The following is an 8,647-nucleotide window of genomic DNA, read 5'->3' as shown; positions in this document are numbered from 1 at the left end:
ACAATAACTTTTACCATTTTAATTTGTTTTAATAGTATATTGACAGTATTGTTTTCTTTCAAAAATCCACTTAATTTTCTTTACCCTATTATTAAAATGGTAATTGACAAAAACAAACTACATTGTCACCAGAAGAGCAATACAAAATGTACAAGTGATATATTAAAATCATCTTTCCAGCTTGAATTTCAATGATGCATTTGGGCAACGATTTTGTGAGAAACATCTTCACCCTTAAATAAAGATTTTCTTAATTCCTTACCTGTGTGCTAATTAGATATCACCTTGTTTTCACATTAAACAGACTTCCACATGAGAAAGCAGCAAGGATGCAGTGGCGTTAATGTTTCCTGGTGTCAACCTGTATTATTTCAGTAGACATTGAAATGAGGATGCATCTTGCTGCCTTTCCAATGAAGCAAGTTTAATTTAGTAATAGGTGAAAAACCATCCCTACAAAGGTGTTAATCAGAGACTTGGCTTTGTGGACACTTTTCAGAGAACAAATTTGTTAGCATAAAAATAAAGCCAGAAATGAAGAGCTGATTAATCACTCAATTGGATTTTTTTGCCAGCATATTTCTTTTTCTCTGCAACCCACTGCTAAATTGTGCTTCCTAGCTGTTTTTATAAAATCACTGAATCAAATCTAACTCTGATAACATCAGAGAAGGCCAGGTACCCTACACAATAAGAGGGGGTTTGAAATTTTGACTTATCTACTTAAAGATCACCAAAATCTGAACACAAGGTCAATTACGTCCCTGGGTGGGATTGAACCACCAACATTTTGGTTAATAGCCTTACACACTAACCAATTGCGCCACAGAGACACTTTGCAAAAGTACATACTGACAAAGGCTAATAAGCATTCATCTAGAACGTTTCCTAGAAAAACTTTAAAAAGTCAATAATCTGGAGAGTTTTTGTAAGATGTTTCTTCCATCAACCAATGAAGAAACACATTGGTACTTTCCCATGATGAGTGAGTGCTTCAGGATCTCTTGCACTTACATGTGCAGCAGAGTACTGCAATGGAAGCATGCTGGGCCCATAACCCAGAGGTAGGCAGATTGAAACTATCCTTTGCTATATGCATTTTTTTTGTTAATTAAAGTAATCCAAAACTGGGATTAATATTTTGGCTCTTTTATTTTTACTTAAAGTACAATAACTTTTACCATTTTAATTTGTTTTGATAGTATATTGACAGTATTGTTTTCTTTCAAAAATCCACTTAATTTTCTTTACCCTATTATTAAAATGGTAATTGACAAAAACAAACTACATTGTCACCAGAAGAGCAATACAAAATGTACAAGTGATATATTAAAATCATCTTTCCAGCTTGAATTTCAATGATGCATTGGGGCAACGATTTTGTGAGAAACATCTTCACCCTTAAATAAAGATTTTCTTAATTCCTTACCTGTGTGCTAATTAGATATCACCTTGTTTTCACATTAAACAGACTTCCACATGAGAAAGCAGCAAGGATGCAGTGGCGTTAATGTTTCCTGGTGTCAACCTGTATTATTTCAGTAGACATTGAAATGAGGATGCATCTTGCTGCCTTTCCAATGAAGCAAGTTTAATTTAGTAATAGGTGAAAAACCATCCCTACAAAGGTGTTAATCAGAGACTTGGCTTTGTGGACACTTTTCAGAGAACAAATTTGTTAGCATAAAAATAAAGCCAGAAAATGAAGAGCTGTTTAATCACTCAATTGGATTTTTTTGCCAGCATATTTTTTTTATCTGCAACCCACTGCTAAATTGTGCTTCCTAGCTGTTTTTTATAAAATCACTGAATCAAATCTAACTCTGATTACATCAGAGAAGGCCAGGTACCCTACACAATAAGAGGGGGTTTGAAATTTTGACTTGTCTACTTAAATATCACCAAAATCTGATCACAAGGTCAATTACATTCCTGGGTGGGATTGAACCACCAACCTTTTGTTAATAGCCTTACACACTAACCAATTGCGCCACAGAGACACTTTGCAAAAGTACATACTGACAAAGGCTAATACATTCATCTAGAACGTTTCCTAGAAAAACTTTAAAAAGTCAATAATCTGGAGAGTTTTTGTAAGATGTTTCTTCCATCAACCAACGAAGAAACACATTGGTACTTTCCCATGATGAGTGAGTGCTTCAGGATCTCTTGCACTTACATGTGCAGCAGAGTACTGCAATGGAAGCATGCTGGGCCCATAACCCAGAGGTAGGCAGATTGAAATTATCCTTTGCTATATGCATTTTTTTTGTTAATTAAAGTAATTCAAAACTGGGATTGATATTTTTGCTCTTTTATTTTTACTTAAAGTACAATAACTTTTACCATTTTAATTTGTTTTAATAGTATATTGACAGTATTGTTTTCTTTCAAAAATCCACTTAATTTTCTTTACCCTATTATTAAAATGGTAATTGACAAAAACAAACTACATTGTCACCAGAAGAGCAATACAAAATGTACAAGTGATATATTAAAATCATCTTTCCAGCTTGAATTTCAATGATGCATTGGGGCAACGATTTTGTGAGAAACATCTTCACCCTTAAATAAAGATTTTCTTAATTCCTTACCTGTGTGCTAATTAGATATCACCTTGTTTTCACATTAAACAGACTTCCACATGAGAAAGCAGCAAGGATGCAGTGGCGTTAATGTTTCCTGGTGTCAACCTGTATTATTTCAGTAGACATTGAAATGAGGATGCATCTTGCTGCCTTTCCAATGAAGCAAGTTTAATTTAGTAATAGGTGAAAAACCATCCTTACAAAGGTGTTAATCAGAGACTTGGCTTTGTGGACACTTTTCAGAGAACAAATTTGTTAGCATAAAAATAAAGCCAGAAAATGAAGAGCTGTTTATTCACTCAATTGGATTTTTCTGCCAGCATATTTTTTTTTCTCTGCAACCTACTGCTAAATTGTGCTTCCTAGCTGTTTTTATAAAATCACTGAATCAAATCTAACTCTGATTACATCAGGGAAGGCCAGGTACCCACACCATAACAGGGGGTTTGAAATTTTGACTTGTCTACTTAAATATCACCAAAATCTGATCACAAGGTCAATTACATTCCTGGGTGGGATTGAACCACCAACCTTTTGGTTAATAGCCGAACACACTAACCGATTGCGCCACTGAGACACTTTGCAAAAAGTACATACTGACAAAGGCTAATAAGCATTCATCTAGAACGTTTCCTAGAAAAACTTTAAAAAGTCAATAATCTGGAGAGTTTTTGTAAGATGTTTCTTCCATCAACCAACGAAGAAACACATTGGTACTTTCCCACGATGAGTGAGTGCTTCAGGATCTCTTGCACTTACATGTGCAGCAGAGTACTGCAATGGAAGCATGCTGGGCCGATAACCCAGAGGTAGGCAGATTGAAACTATCCTCTGCTATATGCATTTTTTTTTTATTAAAGTAATCCAAAATTGGGATTGATATTTTGGCTCTTTTATTTTTACTTAAAGTACAATAACTTTTACCATTTTAATTTGTTTTAATAGTATATTGACAGTATTGTTTTCTTTCAAAAATCCACTTAATTTTCTTTACCCTATTATTAAAATGGTAATTGACAAAAACAAACTACATTGTCACCAGAAGAGCAATACAAAATGTACAAGTGATATATTAAAATCATCTTTCCAGCTTGAATTTCAATGATGCATTTGGGCAACGATTTTGTGAGAAACATCTTCACCCTTAAATAAAGATTTTCTTAATTCCTTACCTGTGTGCTAATTAGATATCACCTTGTTTTCACATTAAACAGACTTCCACATGAGAAAGCAGCAAGGATGCAGTGGCGTTAATGTTTCCTGGTGTCAACCTGTATTATTTCAGTAGACATTGAAATGAGGATGCATCTTGCTGCCTTTCCAATGAAGCAAGTTTAATTTAGTAATAGGTGAAAAACCATCCCTACAAAGGTGTTAATCAGAGACTTGGCTTTGTGGACACTTTTCAGAGAACAAATTTGTTATCATAAAAATAAACCAGAAAATGAAGAGCTGTTTAATCACTCAATTGGATTTTTTTGCCAGCATATTTTTTTTCTCTGCAACCTACTGCTAAATTGTGCTTCCTAGCTGTTTTTTTATAAAATCACTGAATCAAATCTAACTCTGATTACATCAGAGAAGGCCAGGTACCCTACACAATAAGAGGGGGTTTGAAATTTTGACTTGTCTACTTAAATATCACCAAAATCTGACCACAAGGTCAATTACATTCCTGGGTGGGATTGAACCACCAACCTTTTGTTAATAGCCTTACACACTAACCAATTGCGCCACAGAGACACTTTGCAAAAGTACATACTGACAAAGGCTAATACATTCATCTAGAACGTTTCCTAGAAAAACTTTAAAAAGTCAATAATCTGGAGAGTTTTTGTAAGATGTTTCTTCCATCAACCAACGAAGAAACACATTGGTACTTTCCCATGATGAGTGAGTGCTTCAGGATCTCTTGCACTTACATGTGCAGCAGAGTACTGCAATGGAAGCATGCTGGGCCCATAACCCAGAGGTAGGCAGATTGAAATTATCCTTTGCTATATGCATTTTTTTTGTTAATTAAAGTAATTCAAAACTGGGATTGATATTTTTGCTCTTTTATTTTTACTTAAAGTACAATAACTTTTACCATTTTAATTTGTTTTAATAGTATATTGACAGTATTGTTTTCTTTCAAAAATCCACTTAATTTTCTTTACCCTATTATTAAAATGGTAATTGACAAAAACAAACTACATTGTCACCAGAAGAGCAATACAAAATGTACAAGTGATATATTAAAATCATCTTTCCAGCTTGAATTTCAATGATGCATTGGGGCAACGATTTTGTGAGAAACATCTTCACCCTTAAATAAAGATTTTCTTAATTCCTTACCTGTGTGCTAATTAGATATCACCTTGTTTTCACATTAAACAGACTTCAACATGAGAAAGCAGCAAGGATGCAGTGGCGTTAATGTTTCCTGGTGTCAACCTGTATTATTTCAGTAGACATTGAAATGAGGATGCATCTTGCTGCCTTTCCAATGAAGCAAGTTTAATTTAGTAATAGGTGAAAAACCATCCCTACAAAGGTGTTAATCAGAGACTTGGCTTTGTGGACACTTTTCAGAGAACAAATTTGTTAGCATAAAAATAAAGCCAGAAATGAAGAGCTGTTTAATCACTCAATTGGATTTTTTTGCCAGCATATTTCTTTTTCTCTGCAACCCACTGCTAAATTGTGCTTCCTAGCTGTTTTTATAAAATCACTGAATCAAATCTAACTCTGATTACATCAGAGAAGGCTAGGTACCCTACACAATAAGAGGGGGTTTGAATTTTTGACTTGTCTACTTAAATATCACCAAAATCTGATCACAAGGTCAATTACGTCCCTGGGTAGGATGTAACCACCAACCTTTTGGTTAATAGCCGTACACACTAACCAATTGCGCCACAGAGACACTTTGCAAAAAGTACATACTGACAAAGGCTAATAAGCATTCATCTAGAACATATCCTAGAAAAACTTTAAAAAGTCAATAATCTGGAGAGTTTTTGAAAGATGTTTCTTCCATCAACCAACAAAGAAACACATTGGTACTTTCCCATGATGAGTGAGTGCTTCAGGATCTCTTGCACTTACATGTGCAGCAGAGTACTCCAATGGAAGCATGCTGGGCCCATAACCCAGAGGTAGGCAGATTGAAACTATCCTTTGTTATATGCATTTTTTTTGTTAATTAAAGTAATCCAAAACTGGGATGGATATTTTTGCTCTTTTATTTTTACTTAAAGTACAATAACTTTTACCATTTTAATTTGTTTTAATAGTATATTGACAGTATTGTTTTCTTTCAAAAATCCACTTAATTTTCTTTACCCAATTATTAAAATGGTAATTGACAAAAACAAACTACATTGTCACCAGAAGAGCAATACAAAATGTACAAGTGATATATTAAAATCATCTTTCCAGGTTGAATTTCAATGATGCATTGGGGCAACGATTTTGTGAGAAACATCTTCACCCTTAAATAAAGATTTTCTTAATTCCTTACCTGTGTGCTAATTAGATATCACCTTGTTTTCACATTAAACAGACTTCCACATGAGAAAGCAGCAAGGATGCAGTGGCGTTAATGTTTCCTGGTGTCAACCTGTATTATTTCAGTAGACATTGAAATGAGGATGCATCTTGCTGCCTTTCCAATGAAGCAAGTTTAATTTAGTAATAGGTGAAAAACCATCCTTACAAAGGTGTTAATCAGAGACTTGGCTTTGTGGACACTTTTCAGAGAACAAATTTGTTAGCATAAAAATAAAGCCAGAAAATGAAGAGCTGTTTATTCACTCAATTGGATTTTTCTGCCAGCATATTTTTTTTCTCTGCAACCTACTGCTAAATTGTGCTTCCTAGCTGTTTTTATAAAATCACTGAATCAAATCTAACTCTGATTACATCAGGGAAGGCCAGGTACCCACACCATAACAGGGGGTTTGAAATTTTGACTTGTCTACTTAAATATCACCAAAATCTGATCACAAGGTCAATTACATCCCTGGGTGGGATTGAACCACCAACCTTTTGGTTAATAGCCGAACACACTAACCGATTGCGCCACTGAGACACTTTGCAAAAAGTACATACTGACAAAGGCTAATAAGCATTCATCTAGAACGTTTCCTAGAAAAACTTTAAAAAGTCAATAATCTGGAGAGTTTTTGTAAGATGTTTCTTCCATCAACCAACGAAGAAACACATTGGTACTTTCCCACGATGAGTGAGTGCTTCAGGATCTCTTGCACTTACATGTGCAGCAGAGTACTGCAATGGAAGCATGCTGGGCCGATAACCCAGAGGTAGGCAGATTGAAACTATCCTCTGCTATATGCATTTTTTTTAATTAAAGTAATCCAAAATTGGGATTGATATTTTGGCTCTTTTATTTTTACTTAAAGTACAATAACTTTTACCATTTTAATTTGTTTTAATAGTATATTGACAGTATTGTTTTCTTTCAAAAATCCACTTAATTTTCTTTACCCTATTATTAAAATGGTAATTGACAAAAACAAACTACATTGTCACCAGAAGAGCAATACAAAATGTACAAGTGATATATTAAAATCATCTTTCCAGCTTGAATTTCAATGATGCATTTGGGCAACGATTTTGTGAGAAACATCTTCACCCTTAAATAAAGATTTTCTTAATTCCTTACCTGTGTGCTAATTAGATATCACCTTGTTTTCACATTAAACAGACTTCCACATGAGAAAGCAGCAAGGATGCAGTGGCGTTAATGTTTCCTGGTGTCAACCTGTATTATTTCAGTAGACATTGAAATGAGGATGCATCTTGCTGCCTTTCCAATGAAGCAAGTTTAATTTAGTAATAGGTGAAAAACCATCCCTACAAAGGTGTTAATCAGAGACTTGGCTTTGTGGACACTTTTCAGAGAACAAATTTGTTATCATAAAAATAAACCAGAAAATGAAGAGCTGTTTAATCACTCAATTGGATTTTTTTGCCAGCATATTTTTTTTCTCTGCAACCTACTGCTAAATTGTGCTTCCTAGCTGTTTTTTATAAAATCACTGAATCAAATCTAACTCTGATTACATCAGAGAAGGCCAGGTACCCTACACAATAAGAGGGGGTTTGAAATTTTGACTTGTCTACTTAAAGATCACCAAAATCTGAACACAAGGTCAATTACGTCCCTGGGTGGGATTGAACCACCAACCTTTTGGTTAATAGCCTTACACACTAACCAATTGCGCCACAGAGACACTTTGCAAAAGTACATACTGACAAAATCTAATAAGCATTCATCTAGAACGTTTCCTAGAAAAACTTTAAAAAGTCAATAATCTGGAGAGTTTTTGTAAGATGTTTCTTCCATCAACCAATGAAGAAACACATTGGTACTTTCCCATGATGAGTGAGTGCTTCAGGATCTTTTGCACTTACATGTGCAGCAGAGTACTGCAATGGAAGCATGCTGGGCCCATAACCCAGAGGTAGGCAGATTGAAACTATCCTTTGCTATATGCATTTTTTTTGTTAATTAAAGTAATCCAAAACTGGGATTGATATTTTGGCTCTTTTATTTTTACTTAAAGTACAATAACTTTTACCATTTTAATTTGTTTTGATAGTATATTGACAGTATTGTTTTCTTTCAAAAATCCACTTAATTTTCTTTACCCTATTATTAAAATGGTAATTGACAAAAACAAACTACATTGTCACCAGAAGAGCAATACAAAATGTACAAGTGATATATTAAAATCATCTTTCCAGCTTGAATTTCAATGATGCATTGGGGCAACGATTTTGTGAGAAACATCTTCACCCTTAAATAAAGATTTTCTTAATTCCTTACCTGTGTGCTAATTAGATATCACCTTGTTTTCACATTAAACAGACTTCCACATGAGAAAGCAGCAAGGATGCAGTGGCGTTAATGTTTCCTGGTGTCAACCTGTATTATTTCAGTAGACATTGAAATGAGGATGCATCTTGCTGCCTTTCCAATGAAGCAAGTTTAATTTAGTAATAGGTGAAAAACCATCCCTACAAAGGTGTTAATCAGAGACTTGGCTTTG

Source organism: Pseudophryne corroboree, unplaced genomic scaffold, assembly GCF_028390025.1.
Source record: "Pseudophryne corroboree isolate aPseCor3 unplaced genomic scaffold, aPseCor3.hap2 scaffold_724, whole genome shotgun sequence".
In the NCBI taxonomy this organism is placed as follows: Eukaryota; Metazoa; Chordata; class Amphibia; order Anura; family Myobatrachidae; genus Pseudophryne; species Pseudophryne corroboree.
This window is presented reverse-complemented; position numbering follows the sequence as displayed.